Source organism: Crocodylus siamensis, chromosome 5, assembly GCF_052110815.1.
Source record: "Crocodylus siamensis isolate JL-2025a chromosome 5, ASM5211081v1, whole genome shotgun sequence".
Taxonomy (NCBI): Eukaryota; Metazoa; Chordata; order Crocodylia; family Crocodylidae; genus Crocodylus; species Crocodylus siamensis.
In genome coordinates, this window is record NC_143399.1 from 14053019 (window position 1) to 14076236 (window position 23218).

The window sequence follows — 23218 nt, forward strand, 5'->3', positions numbered from 1 at the left end:
CCATTCCCCATAACCCTATAGCCATGATAGCAGCAGTATACTGCTCATGGAGCTCCCTCCATGGGGCTGCTTTCCAAGTCTCCAAGAGTTTAGGTGGAAATGTCATTCCTGTGTCCAAGAAGATGCATCATTTCGAATCTCTGATTTATTTGATGGTAGTTTTAACCCCACTTAGAAACGGGTCACATTTGTGATTTATTGATTTCTTCTTCCCCTTGTTAATTTAACTCATTTCTTAGTAAATTATTCATAGTTAATCATAGTAAGAATAAAATTAGTTATAGTGCTCACTTTGCTGCAAAGGGAACGTAAATAACTTTTAAAGCAAATTGGAAAGAAAAACACCGTATGGTTAAAAAAAAAAGAGAATCTAGAATATATAAAAGACAATGATATTCCAGAGTGGGTAGTAAATTAAGTTTTTGCCCACTTACTGGGTAGAATCGTTCAGAAATGCACATCCCACGGGAGCATGGCTTTTACAGCAGGTTCCTATCAATTGAATTTGCCACATCTTTTGGGAAACACACCAGTTGGAAGATAAAACCTCCCCTGCAGCATTCATAGGATTAAAAAAAGCCAACCCTGTTGTGTGCCTCTTGTGCCCACTGGAGGAACATAAAACCATTATATTTAAGTATCATAATAGCCAACATATGCTTTTTCTTAGAAATGACACCACCATCTGGATTAAGTTCTCCTGATCATTTCAGACAATGTTATGATTATTATATCTTTTTTTTCTTTAGGAGGAAGAAACTGCCCAGAGAGTAACTACTTTTTCAAGGGGGAATATACTGTTTTTTATTCCTAGCCACCTGAGATCTTGAGAAGGGCAAGGGGAAACTCTCTTAAATTTGATTTCACATGCTAATTGATTATGAATGTCTAACCTAGGTATCCCTCAGTATGAAGCATGCATGTCTCCTATTGCCTTTGGCCATATGCATTAAATATTACAGTTAATAAAAGTATGTAATTACTGTGCTGATAAAATTACACCATATTATTATCGAAGCAGTCATCTGCACTTCCATATCAGGCACTAAATACTGTACTTACTCTAGATGGTGCAGAATGAATGAGAAGCAAGTTTAACCCTTAGCTGCTCATAGGTCTCTAAATACATTGGAGAGTAGGAGGGAAAGCCTTCTCACCTGAATGAATCCTTACTAGCCTCATGGCTATTGTCATGAACATAGCAGACCTTCTGGGCCACCACATCCAACTGGCTGTAACTGGAAATGGGCACGCCGGGATAATTGATGTACTCAATCTGACCACGCACAGGTGGCATGGAGACGGCATACAGCAGCTTCTCGGGTTTGCTAGTGCCATCTGTTGCCATAAGAACATCTGTCGTCAAGGTCACCCTGTCACCCTCTGTTAAAGTTACAGGTTTGGTGAGTAGAACAATGTCACCTAAAAAAAAACCCACAGGGAGAAAAATTTAAAAGGGGATAATCCTTTTACATCCGATACAGGAGGGAGGGAGGGGGAGGGGGTTGGAAATCAGCCTTTTATACAGAGGGAGGGAGAAGTTGTGGAAATGAAGCAGAGAACACTGCAGGGAAAATTAACAAAGAACTTTATCAAAAAAGCTTGGAAAAAGCTTTTTTTTTTTTCCTTTTGTAGCCTGCCAGGTTTTAGATCTCTGTGATGGAGCTATATTTTGTAGCACAAAGGAAACTGAACTTATGTGCATGCAGAGCGTTTGCAACAGAAGAGTCACAAGAAGCCAGAAAGATTTCTTTTATCGTGCTAGACGTATACACTTCCGATTTTTAACTTAAGGTCCCCATACAGTGTAATTGGCTCCACTTTGCATGATTGCATTAATGCATGTATATTTATATGGAATGCATGGACACTTTCCCAAAAAATATTTAAACAGCTTGGATTTTTTCTCTTTGTGAAGAGAGACTGACCTATTTGTTTATAAAGAACAATTAAGTTAATAGACCCAAATGAGCCAATGGACAAAATGCCTTAATGAACTAAGCACAACACTGCATTTTAAGCTGATAGGGTTATGTGGTGCTGTAGCCTCGGCAACAGCGGTTCTTTTTCCATTAGATTTGTTCTTAAGCATATCACAAACAGCAAAAGAGAATCAACACAGTTGTTGCCTGTTTGCAAAACAGCAACTTAAAGGAATGAAAATCATTAAGCGTTTGAATAACTGAACAATTCAGAGCAGAAGGAGAAATAATTTGCCTTTTCATAGCCCTTTTATACTGTTCTAGTGTCTCTTCCTCTCAATTCTCCTACGCTATAAAAAATTAAAGTGCTAAAATGACAACACAATGAACTGTGTGACAACGTAGTGACAAAGGTGCAGCATATTTTGGGGTCTCGTAGGGCACAGGATGGCTGGTCTTCACATGTGGCCAAAGGGGGAGGAAAAGGGAAGCTTTAGATTTGATAGTGGTTAAAAAGTAAATAATGCTGTGCAGATTTCCTAGAGCGCTGCTGCGGGTTCTCATGTTGGCAACAACACACAAGCACAGGGTCTACAGCACAAACCAGCACTTTTTATGCTCCACATTTTCTTATGTTGCCAACTGACCTTCACGCGCAATACGGCTCCTAGTACGGATGAAAGGGAACTAGCAACATTTAAGCATGGTGAGTTTTAAATATATATATATTTTCCCTTCCTACTTCAGACTGCATTCAGCATTTTCTTTTTGTTCATCTCTAACTAGCTTGATGGCTCTCTTTCACCCCAAAAGGGTCACAAACATTAACCTTTTCATTGCTAGTTTCCCACTGCATCTGTTGTGTTGTACTTGCCTGTTCCCAAAAATCAATGAAGTAGACTTGGTGGAATGATTAATTTCTCAGGAAAATATTCATGGTTAAATCATGGTCTAAATAGCACTACTTGCTTTGCCTTTTTTTTTTAATGACAGTACAAAACATTTTAAATTAATTTTTAAACTTAACCTGCAAACCTCCTCTCCCCCCCACGGGGCCCCTCAGCCCAACTTGGCACACACATCTTGGAGGATTAGGTGGTAGTCAAAACTGTACAGTCACTTCTTAAAACAAGAGGTGGTGTTTCTCCATTTTAGGTTGAACTTATAAAAAGGTATTAGTGTTATTACTCTTACAAGGTCCATATGAAGATGGGTAGCCATTTCCTGGTGGTCTTCAAAAAACCTCAAGGACTAGAGAAGCATGAAGGAGGGTGATACAGAGTTACTAAAAGTAAGATGATCAAGTGAGAAATCAGAGAAGTGGACCCAAATTTCAGTCACTGTATTAAACCAGGGGTTTTGCTACCATACCCCAGCTGCTTGCATGGGGATCACTGCAGAATAAAAATACCTCACTTGTCTATAGCATTTTGCATCAGTACATCTGCAAATGCATCAAAGGAGGTGGATATCATTTCCTGAGGAGGAAACCAAAGCATGGGGAGATGAAGTGACTTGCCCAGGAACTCCTAAACAGGCCAACTAGGAAAAACTATTCAAGGCATAAATCTCTACATTGGGTGCTGGTGGTGACAGATGCTCCCAGCCACATGCATGTTGTTCTTTCTTAACATTTCTAGGGTCCCTACTATGCTAAGCACTTTCTGAACAACTCCCTTCCAAACAGCTTGCAACTACCTGTCAGACAAGACTGAATGAACAAGAGTAACAGATACCAGGAAGGAATTACATCTCTTTGTAATAAAGTACATGGGTTACAAATGAAGCACATGGGTTAGCGAGATGATACAGACACTCAGCTGTACCAAGACAGATGCCTGACCTGCGTAAATTGTAATCACGCACGTGAAGGCACTGGTGCAAAAACTGTCTTCACTAACTGAGGATCCGGTTAGTCATCCTCACACCTTGAAAAATGGCTTATGTACTTAGTAGGGCTGTGTGAAGCTTCAGTCCCCGATTCAATTCGGCAGAGATTCGGCCCAATTTGGTGGCCAAATTTCTGAATCCGAATTGAATCAGAGGACCCTTTAATCTCTCCGAATCAGTTCAGAGAGATTCGGAAAGATTTGGCGATTCAGACATAGACACAGCTTTAAATGTTTTTTCTACATACTTCTAGGTAGCAGGGGCTCATGAGTGCTGTGATGCTGGGGCACATGGAGCGTTTCACAGAAGCACAGGGTCTCCCCAGCGCGTTCGGCAGCAGACCAGAAGTCGACCAGAAGCACTCCCAGTTTAATTCTGGGTCTGTTGGGGAGCATGCAGGGGGTCTGCCCTGCACCCTCCAAGCTTGGTGACTGGTGCCTCCTGGGCCTGGGGGGGGTGGTGCCCAGGGCTCCCCCATGGCCACTTGCTAAGCTGGGAAGGGTGTGGGGGAGCCCCCCTGCATGCTCCCCTTTGGACCTGGAAGTGTACCACAAGTACTTCCAGTCCACTTCCAGGTTCACCACCAAGCATGTGGAGGGTCCCCCTGCACTCCTGTAGGACTCTCCATGCACCCCAGCATCACAGGGTTTACAAGCCGTGCTAGTACTTAAAGGTATGTAGAAAAAACTTTTAAAGCTGTGTCTATGTCCGAATCCCTGATTCTCCAAATTGGCATTGAATCTTCAGATCTGAATTCAGCTGAATCGAATCAGGGACAGTGATCCGAATCAACAGACTGAATCACTGTCCCTGATTCAGGCCAAATCCAAATCTGAATCGAATAGGGCCCACTTCACACACCGCTAGTACTTAGTTCTTTTTGATGCTGTATCTTTTCAAACACCAGTGATCACTGCAAAGCCTCTGTGAGAGGTAAGTGGTACTGTTTAAATTTTAAAAATGGTGAAAATAAAACAGGAGGGTTCTGGGCCAAGTGTTCAAGAGTAGTTCCTAAATCTACATGCCTCCACTTTGCAGATACCCAACCTGGGACACCTTTAATTGGGAGGCTAGCAATTTTGGATGAGCCTTCTATGGCTGTTCTACCAGTGATGCAGCTACATAGATCAGTGACTAGCCCTTTTAACAGCCGTCTATCAAGTAAAGCTGTGCAAGGCTTTGGTAGCTGATCAATTCAGAGATTTGTCCCAATTCAGCGGCCAAATCTCCAAATCTGAAGTGAATTGGTAGGCACATTAAAAGGTCCAAATCAAATCAGAAGACTCTAAATTGATTTGGAAAAGATTCGGTGCTGATACGGAGATTTGGCCATGGACTAAACAGGCAGCAATCCTCAAGGATGCTGGACACAGCTGTCTCCAGCTGGTAAGTCTGTTGTGGTGGGCAGAGGGGGGAGGGAAGGGACATGGGGGGTGCAGATCAAGATCCCCACAGCAAAGGAGAGATTGGGGCTGGGGCTGGGGCTGGGGTTAGCTGCCCAGCCAGGGCAGGGAAGTGTGGGACTTGGGGAGGCAGGCTCCTTCCACCCTGTGCCACCAGTCCAGGAGGACATGGGAGCAGAGCGGGCTGGCCAGGCTGCACTCCAGAAGGCTATCCACAGTAACCCACCGGCAGGCTGCGTCCGTGAGGTGAGCGGAGCCAGGGCTGTGCTCCAGGCAGCTAGCCCCAGCCATAGCCTGGAGTGCAGCCCTGGCTCTGCCCACCCCACAGAACTCAGTGGAGTGGGGGCTATGGGCAGCTGCAGCCACCCTAAAATTCCCCATAGCTCCTGCCTCCACCCCACCCCAATTCAACTGCATGCACACACCCCCCTGCTCTGCCACTGCTCGCCCAGCTGGGGTGAAGCCACGGCTTGTCCAGGACGTGCAGGGAGCCTGGGCAAGTGGTGGGAAGGCATAGTCCCTGCTCCCAGCACCTTCCACCCAGAGTAAGCTGCACTTGCATTGTGCCCCACCCCCTGGCTGGACAAACTGTGGCAGGGCAGAGCCCCCACTTCCAGTGCTTTCCACCACCCATCTGAAATGCAACCTGGCTCAGCCCACCCCACGCAGATCCCAGGGCACACGCCCGCTCCCATGCCCTCCTGGACCAGTGATGGGAGCCCCCCTCCCCAAGTCTCATGCCCCCCACCCCAGCTGGGCAGCTTTCCCCAGCCCCAATCCCTCCCTCACTGTGAGGCGTTGATCTGCCCCCTCATGCCCCTTCCCTCCCCCTTCCACCCACCACAACAGACTTACCAGCTGTGTCCAGCATCCTCAAGGACTGCTGCCTGTTTAGCCTATGGCCGAATTTCTGAATCAGTGCCAAATCTTCAAATCCAGTTCAGCCTAATCAAATCATGACAGTGACTCAAATCACCAAATCAAATCACTGCCCCTCTGAATCGGCCGAATCCGAATCAAATACTTGCTGCTTCGCACAGGCCTACTATCAAGCACTGCTCAGAGTAATATCCTGTGATAAAGGGCTAAAAACACCAGTAACCACTCAAAAGTAGCATTAACGAAGCTTCAAAGTTGTGCAATTGTGAGAGATTTACCAACACACAAGTGTAGACAGTGGCTTAACACTTCTGAAAAATTAGAGTAATAGTAATAATTTGATTACTATATATCATTTATTTTTTTTAAAGAAATTGTTGGAGCCATTGCTCTAGCATCTGAGCTACTAACAACATCCTAATAATTAAATGGGTAAACAGAGATGCAAGTTGTCATTTGAGTAGGATAGATACTATCTCATATCATAAGCCACAGACACTAGGTGCCTAATGGAGTCATTACAGGGTTATAGGTTGTAGCCATGTTGGTCTAAGGACACAGGCAGACATGGTTCTTTGGGTAAATCTGATATCTTTTATTAGACCAACTCAAATAGTTGGAAAAAATCTTCTTAGCAAGCTTTCGGGTATAAATACCCTTCGTCAGACTGAGGAAGCACCTGCAGTTGGCTTGCGCGCTCTTCCTGGATGGAATGAAGTCATTTGCACTATGGCAGAATTTGGCCCTCGCATTTAGATTTCCTTTTTTAATCAATTCACTTTTGTGCTGAATATCTTAGAGAAAAGATGCAATTTAATTTAGAAGACAGGCTGTACAATACGGGTAAATAGAGATGCAAGTCATCATCCAAGTCACTTTCATTAGCCTACATTTTCTAGAACAGTCCCAAATTCTGGGGTTTGCTCCTGGTGTTAAAGAGCTCCTGAAACAGGATGCTTGTCCTGAATTTGAAAAATTGGTCCCATATGGCACCCCATCTCTTATCCTCAGCATCAGCTTAGAGGACTGCATAATATCTCATGAGCGTGGCCATGCCATTCACGGCTTAGACCAGTACGGTTCATGCAATGCTATGCTCGGGTGAATTAGCTCTGTCCCTCAGAAGCATGTACTTCCCATTGTGTGGCACCACCAGAATCAGACGTGGTGTAGAGGATCATCCTGAGACTTCTCCCTGGATTTTGAACCCTGCAAATTTGTCACTTTAACCTACACAGTAGCATCTATATACTCAAAACCATCCTCAGCTCCCAGCAGGTTTTGCCAGAAGCTTCTGAAATATTCCATGAGGTTTGACTTGCATTTTGTGCATTGCCTCTCGATCTGCTCGGCCTGGGGGAACTTGTTTAGCTTTTTAAAATTAATTTGCACAAACACTGTGGGCTTGAAAGTTTAATTTGAAATTTAACGTTGGTGGGTTTGTGGTAAAAGGGGCAGAGAGGATAAGATGACAAGAGGAGCAGAGGGGACGATTTAAAAGCAGGTGTGGGGGAGGATGAGTGAGAGAGGAGAAAGGAAAAATATGACTGAAAAAGTAAATTCATCATATGTACCATATATAGGGCACCCACATGTGCCTGTCTCTTTTGAAGAATGCCTATTTTTTAAATACACAGACACAGACATCCTTAAAACACTACCCAGACAAGATGCTCTAATGCACATCTCTCTCCCCCCCAGGGCAAGGATAAGAGAACGAACATATGACAGATATTAGTCACATTGCTTAATGCACTACTGGATGTGGTCTAGCTACTAGGGTGACGAACACAGTGTATGGATTTATATAGCATAGGAAGAGCTCTGGAGAGATTCACAGGAGTCTGACCTCCGGTTGCAATAGAGGCCTTAGAGCTGCAAACCAGTTATTCCTGTGCTGGGTCCCATAACCCAGTGCACACACTATACGGCTTTCTCCTTTAGCTAGTGAATCCGTTCCTTTAAAGCATTGTTCCAATTTTAGGGAGGTTGAGGTGGAAGAAAATGTACAGGAGGGGAGAAAAGTCTATGACATTGCACTGATGGTATGATCCAGGTCAGAACCCCTCCGCCCAGTCCCCACTCCTTGAACATCCCCCCACTTGAACAAGGCTTTGCCTATTTTTACTGCATTTTTACTTGATTGCACATATTATTATATTAACTGCAAAAGCTTTCCAGAGTACTAAAAAGGAAGGAGAATTAAAAATACACTGAAAGGTCGGTGAGCTCAATTAACACACACCAGGGGGGTTAGGGGGCTTCAGCTCCAATTATAAAAGGCAAACTTAACCTTTATTTTTTTTGGTAATATCAGCTAATTAGACTTTGACAACCAATTAGCAGATTTTTAGCTTTACTGAGCATCAAGAAAAAAGGGAGACCAGAAGAATCAACCAGCAAAATGCTCCTTCTCATGCCCCGTACAAGCTATGCTTAAAATCCAGGGGGTCAGATCCTGGGATTTATATCCCTTGCCGCTGACTGCCAAGATGGTTGCACAGGACATCAATGTAGCACGCAATCTGGCTTGCAAACCTAACCTGACCGTAACTCATTCAGCCCCACTGCAGAATAGCACCCTCCATCTGACTTGCAAGGTTACATTTTAACTTCTAATAACCTTTTCTCTATTTTTTCTAGCCTCCATGAAGTACCCAGATGATTATTTAGGATTAATGGATTATCAGAAGTGCCAGTTGGCACTCTCCTAGTAAAAAAAAAAAAAAAAGTGTAACAAATGCAGCTGTTTACTAATAAATAAAGCCTCAGCTGTAACAGAAATAAATTAGATGCATTTAATTGGTCAACTGAAAACCTCCTCTCTTTATTACAATGCTGCTTCTTGTTATTTTATGATGTCAGGGTACATGGCAGACTGACAGAGTGTTTATGAATCACAGTTTGCAGATGGCACTCCTGGTTTTTCGGCAGTTATGAGCACAAGTAGCATGAGGACTCAATAGAGGGGTTTTGCCAGCGAGGACCCCCTGAGAATTAGCCGCCTTAATTTCTCTTGTGCCAATCTCTCGCTGACAGGAGCTCTATTTCACAAAACTTACATTCAATAAATTACACCCGCCTGGCAAGAATTTAGAAATATTTAACACTCTGAGGACACCAGTGTCTCAGTCTCATTTCTATTCATTTCTAAGGGATGTGAGATAGAACCTGGAACAGACCCCATGCCGTCTCTCCTCCTCCCCACCTCCCCAACCTCCACATATTAGAAATATAAGGGTCTTTGTAGCCTGGACTATCTCACCCTGCCTACAATGAGATTTCAGGTCTCCTGAGGACAGCTGAAAATCTTGTGCCCTGAACTCTGAGTTGCCCTAACTAATGACAGCTTTGTAATCCAGTTGGGAAATAAGCTCAGATCACTGCACTTGAAGCTTGTGAGCTGTAAAACTTCTGGACTGAACTGTTTCTTATGGTCACTTCAATGAGTTCAGAGCAGAATACATGAGGGATGTGGTCATAATTGTCAACAGATTTGTAAATGTGTGTCATTAGTTATGCGCATAATGGAGTTTATTCTAATGAGTTTGTTCATAAGAACACTGGGAGGAGTTGGCCTCTTTGGAGGAAATGAAGAACAAACTTTGCCCATGCATTTTGAAATGCATCGGTGCCACATAAAGGAGCGTGCAGGGTTTCCTTTCTGTTTAATGCACTGCAGATTTCACTTAGGTGAAGTCGATACATCGGGCTAAACCTCACCACAATGGCTGCAAGCTCATTTCCTACCTTTGCCAACATTTCTAATGGAGAGACGGAAGCTTTCAGATGGGGAGGTGTTCTCCCCATCCATCACCGGAAACTATCACAGCTCTTTAGATCCACAATGTTGGTATGGAAATACCAGAGGCGATTCATGTCCACATCCTCTCCTGGAACAGAGAGCAGTCCAAGCTGTGGTACCCTGAAAAGCAATGTAACATGGTTGGCTCTGGACACACAGAAGGCAAAAAGTAACCATAAAGCCAACACGATCACCATGGTGCCTTCTTCACTTCTAAGAAGTGGGGAAACTCACATGACAGCGTACATGTAATGGAGCAATGAACCATAAGTAATAATATTAGAGCACTGATTTCATTTTCTAAAGACCCCAAAAAACAGCAATGTCTTTCTTATATCCTACGTCTCAGCCAACCGCATACAAAAATCCCTGGCACATGCCAAGAACTACAGATGGGTCCATTGTAGCACACCCTAATGTTCATTGCAGACACCCAGGTGTTTCAATTTATTCTTGTTTGCTAGCCAGAGACAGGCTTTATGCCAAAGGGAAGGCACAGAACACTTAGACACCGTGATGTGAAGATATATAAAGACAGACAACTAAGAGACAGAAGAGGAGCAAAAGTGAGACGCTACCCACAGCATTGGAAGACTAGTCCAGCATCAACTTTCTTCCTCCCTTGGCTCTGTACTGCTTCCCATCCCAGATGGTCTCATCGCTGGATTATGCGTTAGAGCCCTTTGCTGCATGGACTTGACCCAGGATTAAACTGGCTCCCTGGGGACCTCCTGCCTCCTGCATGTTCTTTAAAGTCTTGTTGATTCGACAGCAGCCATTCATTCACAAGGTGCTAGGACTTGTACAGTTCTGACCATCGTCCTTCTCACACTGGTCTCCCTGGGCTCTCATACGTTGCTTGTAAATTTTACATAAATATAAGTGTCAGTAGAGTGTCTGGACTTTCACGAGCTCATTGTCTTCGCTGCTTTTTTTTAATGGCCTTTGTCCAAAACTCAGGATGTGCAGGTGATACTTAGGGGATTTTGTTATTAAGCAAACATAACAGGTTAATACTATCCTAATTCCTTCCCCCTCTCCCCATCCCAATTTTTCCCTCCCAGGAGCCTACTCTCCTTCCAGCCTAATTTCCTCCCATTTAATTAATTTTTAGTAATCACAAGTCTAGACACCACAAGCAGCAGCTTCACACCAGGTGACGTGCATAAAACATTCTTGGCCACTACAAGGAGGCACAAAGCAATTTTATGTGCCATGCTGCATGAACCTATAGCGCCCACTGATCCTCATCTCCATGCTGCTGGAAATAGCGTTCCTGATGGGAACTGGTCCATGGTGAAGCAAGACTGTGACATGAAGTCATTCCCCCCCTCTTTTAAGACTTTTTTTTAAGGATTCAAATGAATAAAATATTACCTTTAACTTAACACTCTTTTTCTTAATAGTGGCAGAGGAGGAAATGGCTGTGAGGCACTTGGTGTTATAGGGAGTCACAGTATGTTGGTCATCTCTGGGGACAGTTAGAAAAAGAGGACACTTGAAAGGGAATCTGCCATGGAAAAGAGAGAGGAAGATTTGGGTAGAAAGAGCATATCAGAAATGTGAAGGTAGTGGCACGATCCTTGGGAAAGAATGCATAGGAAAGCTGAGCTCTCTCTTGGATGGTAAAAATCACATACTTCCTAACCTGCAGGTAACAGCACAGCAACTCAGAGGAGCTCATTTTCTAACCTAGGCATCATATGTGTTGTTTTTTGATACACACATACGTAAATTAATTTTGCATGCTTTTTGCTATGATCCTATTCTTTATGGCTCAAGACCGATCCTGCTTTTCCTCAGCATCATCCAACCCAGCAGGCACATGCACTGCCTCTTGGCAGGCTGAGAAGGACCAAGCACACTGAAGATGAAGTACAATCGATCCAAATACGATGAGCTTTAAATACGGATACTAGACCCGGTAAATATTGAATACTTTCTTGGAGGTTGTGCTCCCTCCCCGCCCCCATCTGGAGCACAGAAAAAATCAAAATATGGTAAACCTGGTGGCCACCTAGCTATTTCTTTTAACATTTAGCTCTTTCAATCTGACTCCAGAAAGACCAAAAAAATGGTAGTTGAAACTACTTGACAGAAAGGAGAGTCAGTTTGTGTACATATTAGTGAAGTCCTTCTACATCTGGTTACAGAGGATCACTGCTGAAGTCGTGTCGCCCCACCCAATCTGAGGTTTAGCATGGATAGTTAATGAACATGGTTCAAAATGCTCTTTCCTCTTCCAGTTTTGATCAGCTTCATGTCTTCATTTATTAGTATCCTCAAGCAGGACAAGAAGCCGAACTCAGAATGGAAACCATCTCCTGCCAAATCAACTTACGCTCTTTAATTGGAAAGGCCAGTCCATACTACACATTATTATTTGCAAACATGTTTGCTTATGCTCATGAGACTGAAAAGTGGAGAAGACATGTCTTTACTACACTCAAAAGGATCAGCTCCTTCCTCATAAAATATGGGCACTTGAGGTTTGGTGTTCTTAAAATCAAAGCAAAACAAAACAAACGGGCTCTAAGACGATACTACATTGTTTATTAAAGACCCACAATGACATCTTTACTTCAATTAGCAATGAAAAAAAATCTCACATGGTTAAAAGACTGCATCTTAGCTCAGATCTAATGAATCTTTTGAGCAGGTCCAATTACACTTCCCGTTTTCTGATCAATTTGCTGTGTTCACTGATGGCTGTCAGCCAAGACTACCTGAATCTTAAAAGTAATTTTTGTGTTTCTAGCAAGCAAAATAAAACACAGAAATCCACATACTAAACTATATTTCTGAGTTATGAGCTAAATTTCTGCCTGCACATAAGATGCCGAAAGACCGGGAGTCCACTTCAAAAGCACTTCCTCTCTCTCTCTCTCTCTCTCCCCCCCACCCATATTTAAATTAGTAGATTATGTGAAACCCATATTTTATACCTCTGCACAAAAATCTTACAATTGCTTACTAATATTATGCAATGACATAATGCCATTTGTCAGAGTGTGACATAAAGGGATGGACTTTTACTGGTTTCTGATAGCAGGACTATCCACTAATATATTCTTTTTTATCAAAGCCTTCTCAAAATGTATTGACCCCAGTAGATTTCTCTGGTTGCTTAATTATAAGAGAAAGATGACAAGATAGAGGCTTACTGAATCTGTATAAAAGTCCGTTTCATTACAACAGCAGAGCGTTGGTGAAAAGAGGCATGTCAAAAGTGCCAGTCCCAGGATCCTATATAAAAGAACAGGGTTTTTCTGCTAACTAAGCCTAATGGTGGGTACTTGGACTCTGCACAGTGATGTGGGATTGAATCTACTAGCTTACCTTTATAAGCCTGGGCACACAATATGCTTACATCAGGATAACGTACATCCGTTCTGTAGGGTGATATAAATTACACTGAGACCCAGAGCAGACAGATGTGTTCCTATCCCACGGAGGTGCATGCAATAGGCAGCTATCACCTCACCACTGGGAGGCAAATAAGACTGTAACGACGGCCTGTTTGCCTTGAGCAAACTGCAGCCCAGGAGAGGCTGCAGACTTATACCAACACAGTTTTACCCCTGATTTCCCCCAAGATAATTCTGTATCAGATCAGAGTATGTGACCAAGGGATGACTGTCATGCGTCCACTCCTTTTTTGCACCACTGTAGACATGTAGTAATGTCCAGCCTCTGTGTCAGACGGGGTAGGACTTATTAGCTCCAGGCTAGAAGAGGTATAAAATGGACTTTGATGTCTTTTGGAGGCTAAGGGGAAAATAGGAACAGTAAAACAAAAGCCATCCAAAGTAAACATCCAGGACCCAGACAAACCAGAAAGCAAGCACTGGAGAAGACTGATGTTGTGGTGTTGCTCTTTAATGCTCCCAATAAATTCAGTCACATAAAAAGGGTAAGCTGAACCACTTGAGATGGATGTATTATGTCATAGGAGCAAGGCAGGAGCTCACACTGTTTATAGCAAAAGAATACGAATGGTAAAAGCAATCAGTACCTTTAATTTTAAGTCTCCAAACTTTGGCACATCGATGCGGATGTAGTAGAGTTTCTCCCTCGGAGAATCTTTGTCTTCTGCTTCTAATGTTACACTAGAAATGACCTTTTTTTCAGCAACTTCAACCTCCAAATCTGCAATCCTGGAGAGACAGAAAGGGAGCTATCAGTGAGAAAGCAAATCCTACAATGGTAAGCTCCTGTGCAATTTTGGACTCAGTAACATTATCTATCTTGCATGGCGGCTACTAATTTCAGAGGCCATATTTTACACAAGTTATATCGTGGCAATGGAAGGCTGTTGGTTTCAGAGCCGGTCAGAAAAAAAGAAAAAGAAAAAAGAAAAGAAATGGCAGGAAGCATCTTTCCATGTCTCTGCCTCAGACCTTGCAGGTCCACCCACCTCATCCCACTCTCCTTGATGTAAAGATGTAGGCAGAAAGTCCCTTCGGGGCTCTCTCAAGTGTGGGGTCACAGCCCTTGGGAAAGGGAAGGCTTGCCTAGGCTGGCAGCAAAGCAGCAGTATTTCTATTAGGCAATTCTGGGCAAAGGAGGAGTTAAAGAATAGGAGTGAAGTAGTTTGATGGAAAAGGTAGTTCACGTATGCAACTTGTGGTAAACACTTGTGGTACAGGTGAAGAGGTTAGACGATGATAATGATGATGAATCTTTAATTTCCTCAGGGCAGGAATGACACTTCCTTTACATGTTTGTCCAGCATCTAGCACAGTAGCACTGTTAAGCCATCTTTCCTGCCCACACTTTGTATCCCCTATCCTTTGTATTTTAAAATAGAGGAAGCAGTGCAACGAGCCCCTCTTCCTTAGATTTAAGCTGATGTCTCAGTCCCTGTCTGATAAGCTAGCTATGGAAAAAGAAAACAAGTCACCAAATGGGGAGAAACTTGGGGTGGGGGAGAGTGAACAATACCTGGTTATTTCCCCATAATATTTTTGCATCTCAGAAAAACTGTATTTGTGAAAGTCCTACACCTAGACATCCCTCATTTGTGTGACCATCACTTGCTCAGCATGATACCACGGGGCTCTCTTCACTTGGCAACACCATAGGATGGAGTATTCTTGTTCTTGAGCAATTTCTCCAGTTTATTAGGCATGAACACGCTTCTCTTAGAATCAGGCATGTACAATGTTTATAGCCTATACCTCAAACAAATATTTATTATAGCATCTGAAGGGGAAACCCTAGCCCACAACAGTATATGTGTTTTGCCTTACGTTCTTATTCAGAACCACGGACATACACGTCTTTGCACTGCCTGGCTCTTTCTTGCTGTAAGAAGACCCCCGCAAACCTCCAAAGCTGTTTGGTACCTGGTAACAATGCCATTTCTTGTGTACTGCTTTACGTGACAATAGGAGCCAATTGAACTAGACAGTTCCGAAGTTAAAATAAGTAAGGATTTGTCTACACAAGGAAGTTTGTGCGCAGAAAGCTCAGGAGTGAACTGTGCTTTGGACTAAACACCCCGAATGGATGCTGTGAGCATATACACCCAGAAAGCTGGATTACTTGACTTTCAAAGCAGAGTAAGCAATCTCATGGATCGGCGCTCCTGCAGGGTGTTAGTGCAGAATCAATAGTTTATTGGGAATTCACATCCTAGCTGACTGCTCACTACCTTCCTCTCTAACAAGTCCTAGTGGCAGGTTTCAATTTTATATTTTAAAAACGAAAGTTAGTGCACTAGTGCAGAATCTTAAGTACTGAAACAGTTTTCAGTTGTTTAAAATGACTTTCTTTTAATGCATCCCATCCTGTTTTTGTTTGGCCCCTCAGGCCTTCAAATGGTTGAGTTTTCTTAACTGACAGCTCCTTTTTGTCCACTTTTATGGGTTGTAAGAAGAAGTATGCATGTTGTATACAATTCATACTTATGCTGGTGAACACATACTGCCGGGTTAATTCCGTGATCATCCCTGGAATTATTCCTGTAACTGCTCACCAATGTAAGCGAAGGCTGTAGACCCACAGGCATGGAGAGTAGAAGAAGTGCTTTCAGGTTTCTCCAATTTGGGGGGGAAAAGCATCATCTGACCCTTCCAGACTAAGTACCACAGCTGTAATTTTTAGTATTGGTGCTCATATTTTTGCCTCTCTCCTATGTCCTCTGTGCATAACTTTCATGAAAGTTGACAACTGTGTCATGACAATGAGGGCTTCCTAGGTTTTAGTAAAGCCAGCTTAGGTGTTTGTAAACAGGTGGAAGAAAAAGAGAATCCTAGCAAATCAAGACAACTGCAGGGACACTGCAAGAAGGGGAAAGAATGAAATAAAGAGGACAAGTGAAAGTGGGGGAGAGGATGGATCCTATCCCCAAAGGGCAGGAGTGAAAAGTCAATGTGGTGGGAGATTCCCTTCCTAAAAGAGGCTGAGGAGATGGAGAGGATGAGGAGATCCCAGTCCCAAAGGGTAGGACAGAGGGACAATGTTATATTTCTTGTGCCACTAAAAACAGGATTGGTCAACATTTCCCAGGGATAGGAAACGTACCCTCCCCACCCTCACTTGGGCTGAAGCAGCAAAGCCAGCAGCTTCACCTGGCATCTTCAATCTCATTCCTCTCTTCTTCCATGTCTCAAAAAGGCTGCAGTGGCACTGGCTTTCCTGCCAAGGTTGTTATCACTTGAGTTGACTGGGGATTAAAGCACACATGAGTATGCAGCAAGGCTAGGATACTCAAAAAGCCTAAGCCTGAAATGATTCAATCTTTGCAGGTTTGTCTAACCTGGATAGGCTGAATCAGTTTCTAACTGCAAAGACATTCCAGAAATGCAGGCACATGCCTGCAGTGGCTCAGGCTAGAAGCTGGGGTGTGCTAAAGCAGCCTTCCCTTCCTTTCCACAATGCTGAGCTGAGTGGGGCATGGCCAGGCCCTTGCAGGATACTCTGATTAGTGAGGAGTTCTCCTCCCCTTCTCTGACCAGCCCAGCAGGGAATTGAAACAGTGTTTATCACCCCTAACTCAACATATAACACCCCATTAAGAAAACAACAGAGGACAGTCATTCCATAAACCCAAATCAGTTAAGTCTGATACTACATTCAACCAGATTTACCTCAAACCAGTTTCAGTCATTTTAAAACTGGTTTATGTGCACTGAACATCTGTTTTGTTACAGATTTAAACCAGTTTCTGATCCTTAAACCAGTTTATGTGTAATGTCTGTCCCTAGCCCTAGAGGCTACAATTTCGTATGGCCCTTTAACATGTATGTGGCCATGATTTGTAATGAAACCTGTCCTGGGCTCGCTCCCACTCTCTGCTCCCTCCTACGCTACAAGAAGCTCCAAATTCTGGGCCCCCACCCCATGAGAGCTGTTTGACCAAAGGCCAGCCCTGATTATATATGGCACTCATGTACCATGAAACTTCAGATGTTACATTGTGACATTTAGGGGATCGGTAAATCTCTATTGCCCCAGGGCTCCATAACCTGAAAGTCAGGGATGAAAGGTCAGCAATATTTCCCTCGTAGAAGAGAGACTTTTGTGCACTCTGCCCAGACAAGCCCAAGAGGAAATACTGCCAGAAAACAGGGATGCATCTCTGTTTTGTAACTTTTCATTGTTTACTACTTCTCTGAAAATTTTAAAAATACACACAGGATGCTCTGGGAACATAGCCAAAGGCATTTCAAATGGGTGGAGTGTCGATACCACACTCCACACACCAGGCTGCTACTTCTCTCTAAAGGAGAACCTGAAGTGAATTTGTGAAAACCTCCCCTAACAAAAACATCAGCAAGAAGCCCCCCGAATCTAGAGAATTTTCAATGTATTTCCTTTTAGTGATTTGACTAAGCATGTGGATTTTTGCTTTGGGACAGAAATAAGGCACTTATTTACATGTAGAGAAACAGACAGAAATTTTCTATGAAACTATATATTTTTTTGAATCTGAAAATTATGACTTCTAAAAAAAAATTTTTTAAAAGTGCCCAGGGAAAAGGGATGTTTTTGAAGGAATTTCCTCTGCCAAAAAATTTAGGGGGAAAATTTTGGAAACAAATGGTCAAACCGACTCTTTCACATCTGTCACACTTAAACCATGGAATCATCCTTTATTTTTCTGAATTTCAAGCCAATAAATGAAAAAAACTGTCCTTTACACTATGTTCCTCCCATCCAGTTTGGCTTTGTACAAGACTTTCACACAAGTCTTTTAAACCCTGATTTAAAGTCTAATGACTTCAGTGGACTTACTTCTATGTCAGGCCTACATTGCCCCACTCCCATCCCATTCCCCTTTGACCAGATAATATTAATCACATGAAAGGGCACAATAGCTTGCTTGACTGGACGCCAGATTGCTTTTCCCTTTTGGAGCCAAGACAGCGTTTTGAAACCCAGTTTCCATGGGGTAAAAAAATACTTGATCCGATTGAAGTCAGTGGAAATACTAACACCGACTTCACCAGAGTGGAATCAGACACTATCTGCTAAAGAACATCTATATTAAACTCACGGTGCTGTGGTCAAAAGGATTAATTTGCCAAAGTGCATTTGGGAGAATGCTTCTACCCATTTACATTTTCACAGACTTCTTGTCACACTTTTAGCTTCTTTTCTACCTTGGAGATCTGAAAACAACAGCAGAGTCTCCCAATGCCTGAAGAAGGGCACTTGTGCCCAAAAGCTTGCAAACACCGTTTTTTCCAACTATTTAGTCGGTCTAATAAAAGATATCACTTCTTCCCAAAGAACCCTGCTTGCCTTTGGGAGAATGAAAAATTTGTCGCAGACAAAAATCAGTTGCGAGGGTGAAGAAGATGGAAAAAGGGTAAAATCCTAATGTAAGCCAAATCAATGAAAGTTTGACTATTGATTTCAATATAGACTGGATTTTGTTCAGTGTCCTCAAAAAGCACTGTTTTATATATGAATGCTTTTCACTGGATTATTTTTAGTCTGTAACGGTTTTAGCTGAAGTCTGGCTCAGGCTGCAGTCCAGACATGTTGCTGTGCCAGCAGCAGGTACATTTCTTCTACCCATGAAATTATTTATTTAAAATGTTCACAATTAAAAAGAAAACAGGTTTTTTTCTGTCCACAGTGGGTGGTTTTTTTCTTAAGTCATTTTGCATTGAATGTCACTTAAACAGCTAACCTGGAAAGATGAGGGATTTCATCGTTGACTGGCATGATGTAGATGTAAAGTGTCCCTTGGACTGTGTGCTTGCCATCTGTCAGCTTCATGGTAAAACTATCCTCTAGGCTTTCTGTGTCATCATGCATGTACACTAGCATCAGTCCTGTAGGAGGGGGGGTGGAAACCTGCACACCGAAAACTTAGAGCACAGCAGTCAAGTCATCTTCAAAAGGACATCCCAGTTCTCAAGATGCCGGTGATAATCTTTAAAGGACTCTTCCAAGTGTTGTACAGCACCTAAAACAAAGGGCCAACCCTGTCCCAAAGAGCTTGCAACATAAGTAAATGGCAGCAGCACTAGGCTAAAGGAATTTGCCTTTTAACTATTATGATTTCCCAGCCAAGGTCCACTTAGCTCCATTACCCTCCTTTTGAAATGCATGATGGAAACAGTATAGAGGACAGATCCAATTGATGTATTCAGGATTTTGAAATATTTCAGTGGAAGATGCTCACCATCGGCGATGCTGCTCCTGAGAGCCCTGCTGGACATTGTCCCTGGACATCCACACCTGAGGGAACTGGGTTGGGCCCTTAGTTTCTGGCTACTAAGAGTCTGGCTCACCAGCACACTTGCATTTTGTTCCTATCTAAAAAGAGGCATGTATAGCTAAGTACATTTAAATAACTGAAAGAACCATTTAGCTTTTACATTTTTGCTGAGAAGAAGAAATTAAGGTAATACTGGAAGCAAATTTTCCAGAGAGTTCAAACACCTGCCATATATCTTGCTTCAAGCAGTAAGCATAGGTACACACATCAAGCAAACAAATCACATTTGAACTCTAAGATTCAACTATTGGAATAGCGTCTCAAGGGTGCTGGGAGACGTTCAACATCAACTGTAACGCCACTGTTAAAGGCACTTTGATTTATTACAATCAATTTAATCTGTGTATAAAACTTGAGATTTCTTTTCTCCCTCTTTAAAGACCTTTCTTTACAGAAAAGAGATTGATATTTCAGTTGGTTCAGTTTACAGAATTGACTGGAGGTTTTTTTTAAATTTAAATGAGGTCTTTTCAGATTTTAAAACACACGCTTTTTACATTAGTGTTAGCAGTTTCTCAGCTCAAACCCAAACCGTTTGTGGGTCGCTGGGGTGCCAAATAGCCCCCAGCCCTGAGCCATTTCCTCTCCACACCCCTCTCCCTCTTTTCACTTGGCAAGCATAAGACACAGATGCCAAGCTGTGGAAGGTATTTTTCTGCTGCATCTGGTTCCTTAGCAGAGTCTACAGGCAGTTGTGTTGGCAGCTTCAGAGATGCCTTTGGGTCCATCACATGCTTAAGCTACTGGCTGAACTGGCCAGTTCTCTTGTACATCATTTTCCTTTGGCCCAGATTGTGTTGCAAAGGGATGAAATTGTACAGACATTTAAGAACAAGCTTTTGTGGAAATCATCCATGGAAGCTGAATGGAAGCACTTGTGTGTTCAGAAAAAAAAAAGGTGGCAGGAGGGAAGAAGATGGGGGAAGATTGTACAATTGTTCCCTTATGCTTGCAGAAAACCACAAAATGCTGTTAATGTTCAAACAAGCCAGAGAGTCAATGTAGTACATATGCATTACAGTCCGAGTGACTAGAAGGCCTCAGTTCTTTCTGGTGCAGTAGGAAGTCCCCAGCTCAATTTGCACAGAAAGTATTCAGGAGACTGCAATTCAATCTCCTTTCTCAAGGCTGAAAAGCTTAAACAAATACTGAGCTAGCTGCAATGAACTGTGGCTTCCAGCAGAGGACATCCACAGCTCATGCAATGGAAATCCAGTGGTAATCAGAGGCAACCACTTGTATTGCAAAGCTGATAAATGAAAATTATTAAGCATTCAGAACCCAGGATCTGACCCCAGCCTTTTAAAAACTGCATTCAGTAAAGACAAAACATCCTGTGAACGGAGGGCCACATTCCTCCTGAACAGGCCACAAGAGTGACTGTAATTAAGCCAAGCCTCATCACAGCGCGTTAACACCACGAGACCAGAAGAACATTTTGTTCACGTGCAATCATATATAATCCATGCAGCCCTGATGCAGGGGAAGTGTACAGACAGGAAAGCCCAGTGAAAGGAAGCCGAAGTTCCATTACTCAAACCTGGCCTGAGCCCGGCCAAGGAAAAGCTGTGAATCTGTTAAGTCTTGATGAAGCACTGCTGAGTTCAGCGACTTGTCCCAACTGATGTCTCTCCCATAGATCCCATTTAATATCAATCCATGAACAGGAGGGCTAGCAATGGAGAAAGTCAGCACATCCTGAGGGACATCCAGATCTTCAGTATTCAGAGTCCCAAGTCCCATCACACAGAAGTCACCTCCCATTATCTAGAAGAAAGTAGAGGGAACGGGGAGGGGAAGGGAAGGCACACCTTTAGGTACTGCCGAAAGGGAGAATTGAGTACTAGAGTGAAAGATACTGGAGACACCTATACATTTCCTAAGAGACTCCTCTGAAGGCTTTTAGTGTTGAAAGACAGAAAGATGAGCGTTTATACTGGAAATTGTTTATAAAAATTATTTCTGGAGACCAGATGCACACGAGGGAGAGAATGCAAGATTTGGACAAGCTTTTTTATCCAGGGCTGATTCAGATAGGCAGGCAGTTTCAAGGGGCCCCAGGACACAGTAGAGCACAGCATCTGATTTTTATTACTGTCCTTAAATAGATTTATGTGGGCTCCTTCCTCCAAATAGATGGAAGTTGGATGACTCCACAGGTGTCAGATTTGCCTGCACTGCCTTTATGCAGGGAACTCGAGATTTTATCTGGAATGAAAAGCCTATTTGTATTGTATGATCTTTCCCCCCTCACAGCATACACACCTTTAAAAAGAAAATACCGCATGTACTTGTTTTGCATTAAAAACAAAAATATAATACAGTACAAAGCCAACACTTTTGTTCATGTGTAGGTTGTCTAGCTCAATGTCATGAAAAAGCAAACAACTGTGTCTAAGCAGGTCATGTACTACGTTACATAATTCAATGGGTATATCATTTGGACTCTATAAGTAAACAATTTTTTTTTTAATCTTCTGACTGGGACAATGCAAGCAAACTGGTGATCCTGAGGAAATGACTTTATTTTGCTGCAACTAGAGAAAGCCTCACTAAATGTGAAGTGGTGTTTGTTCTGGTTAGTTGTGTTACTGGAGTGGAACTGGACTTTTATATAAAAATACCTTTGTGCAGCAAATTCTCTCATAAAGGACCATAACAGAAGATTATTTCCAACAGGCATGTTGGAGGCATTTACTGTACTGCATACTGAGTTAGGGGTGGGTCCAGGCAGGTGGAACTGGAAACCCAAAGGCAAACTGTTCAGGCTTGGTTCATGGTCTAATCTGAATGAGTTGCAAAACACAACCAGCCTATTAGATGCTTAAATCTCTATGATTTTTAATAATCCAACATGGAATTAGCAGCATTTCTTATGCTGACCACATCTCCAAGGGATTCAAAACAATTTCAAATAAGAGGATAGAATGAAGCAACATTTTAGGGATTATATCACATGCACACTCACAATATATATACACACACACATACATGCACACATTATATATTATAATAAATACTATTTTATAATTATATAAAATCAAAACCTGCTGAAATCAACATATATTTTTGGAATGTTTGGCCCACTAAAACTACTCACTTTAGCAAACTAATTTGGGGAATGTTTGGGCTGACCAGAAACTACACTTTTTAAGCTAAATATGAGTGCAATTTCTGTTCAGCAAAAGCATTCCAAAACTTAGTGTTGATTTCTGTTTATCATGAGTGACTGGTGCCTCCTGCATCTGGGGGGGCACCCACAGAAGCCACCGACGGTGGCAGCCCTGTTAGGGGGGTACCAGCCCTACCAACAGCACCTGAGGGGTAATCGGGGGGGCACTGGCCCCTTCAGAGGGGGCATGTGCTCCCCCATGCACCACCTACCAGTCGCCTATGCTGTTTATTAAAAAGTGAAAGAAAACCCCTTGAAAACAAAATAGTTATGGGGTCAAAGGAAATTATTTTCAGTTTTGCGATTCACCAAAAAACCTTGCAATTCACTCCAGCCCTCCCCTCCCTGGGAAGAGAGAGGCTGTGATACAGGGTGCAGTCTCCTGCTACAGCCTGAGTCATAGTCCCC

The 23218-nt window shown here is 42.9% G+C and overlaps 1 pseudogene across 1 annotated transcript in view; it reads right to left on the bottom strand.

Moving 5' to 3' along the window:
* Positions 1 to 23218, bottom strand: part of LOC149863526 (FRAS1-related extracellular matrix protein 1-like) — a 155911-nt pseudogene that overhangs the window by 68851 nt on the left and 63842 nt on the right. Inside the window, exons 20-24 of the transcript XR_016442513.1 lie at positions 19045 to 21405; positions 16475 to 16569; positions 13915 to 14056; positions 9845 to 10019; positions 1158 to 1422 (exon numbers count right to left, since the gene is read on the bottom strand). The product of XR_016442513.1 is annotated as an FRAS1-related extracellular matrix protein 1-like (transcript). The remainder of the gene's footprint in view (positions 1 to 1157; positions 1423 to 9844; positions 10020 to 13914; positions 14057 to 16474; positions 16570 to 19044; positions 21406 to 23218) is intronic.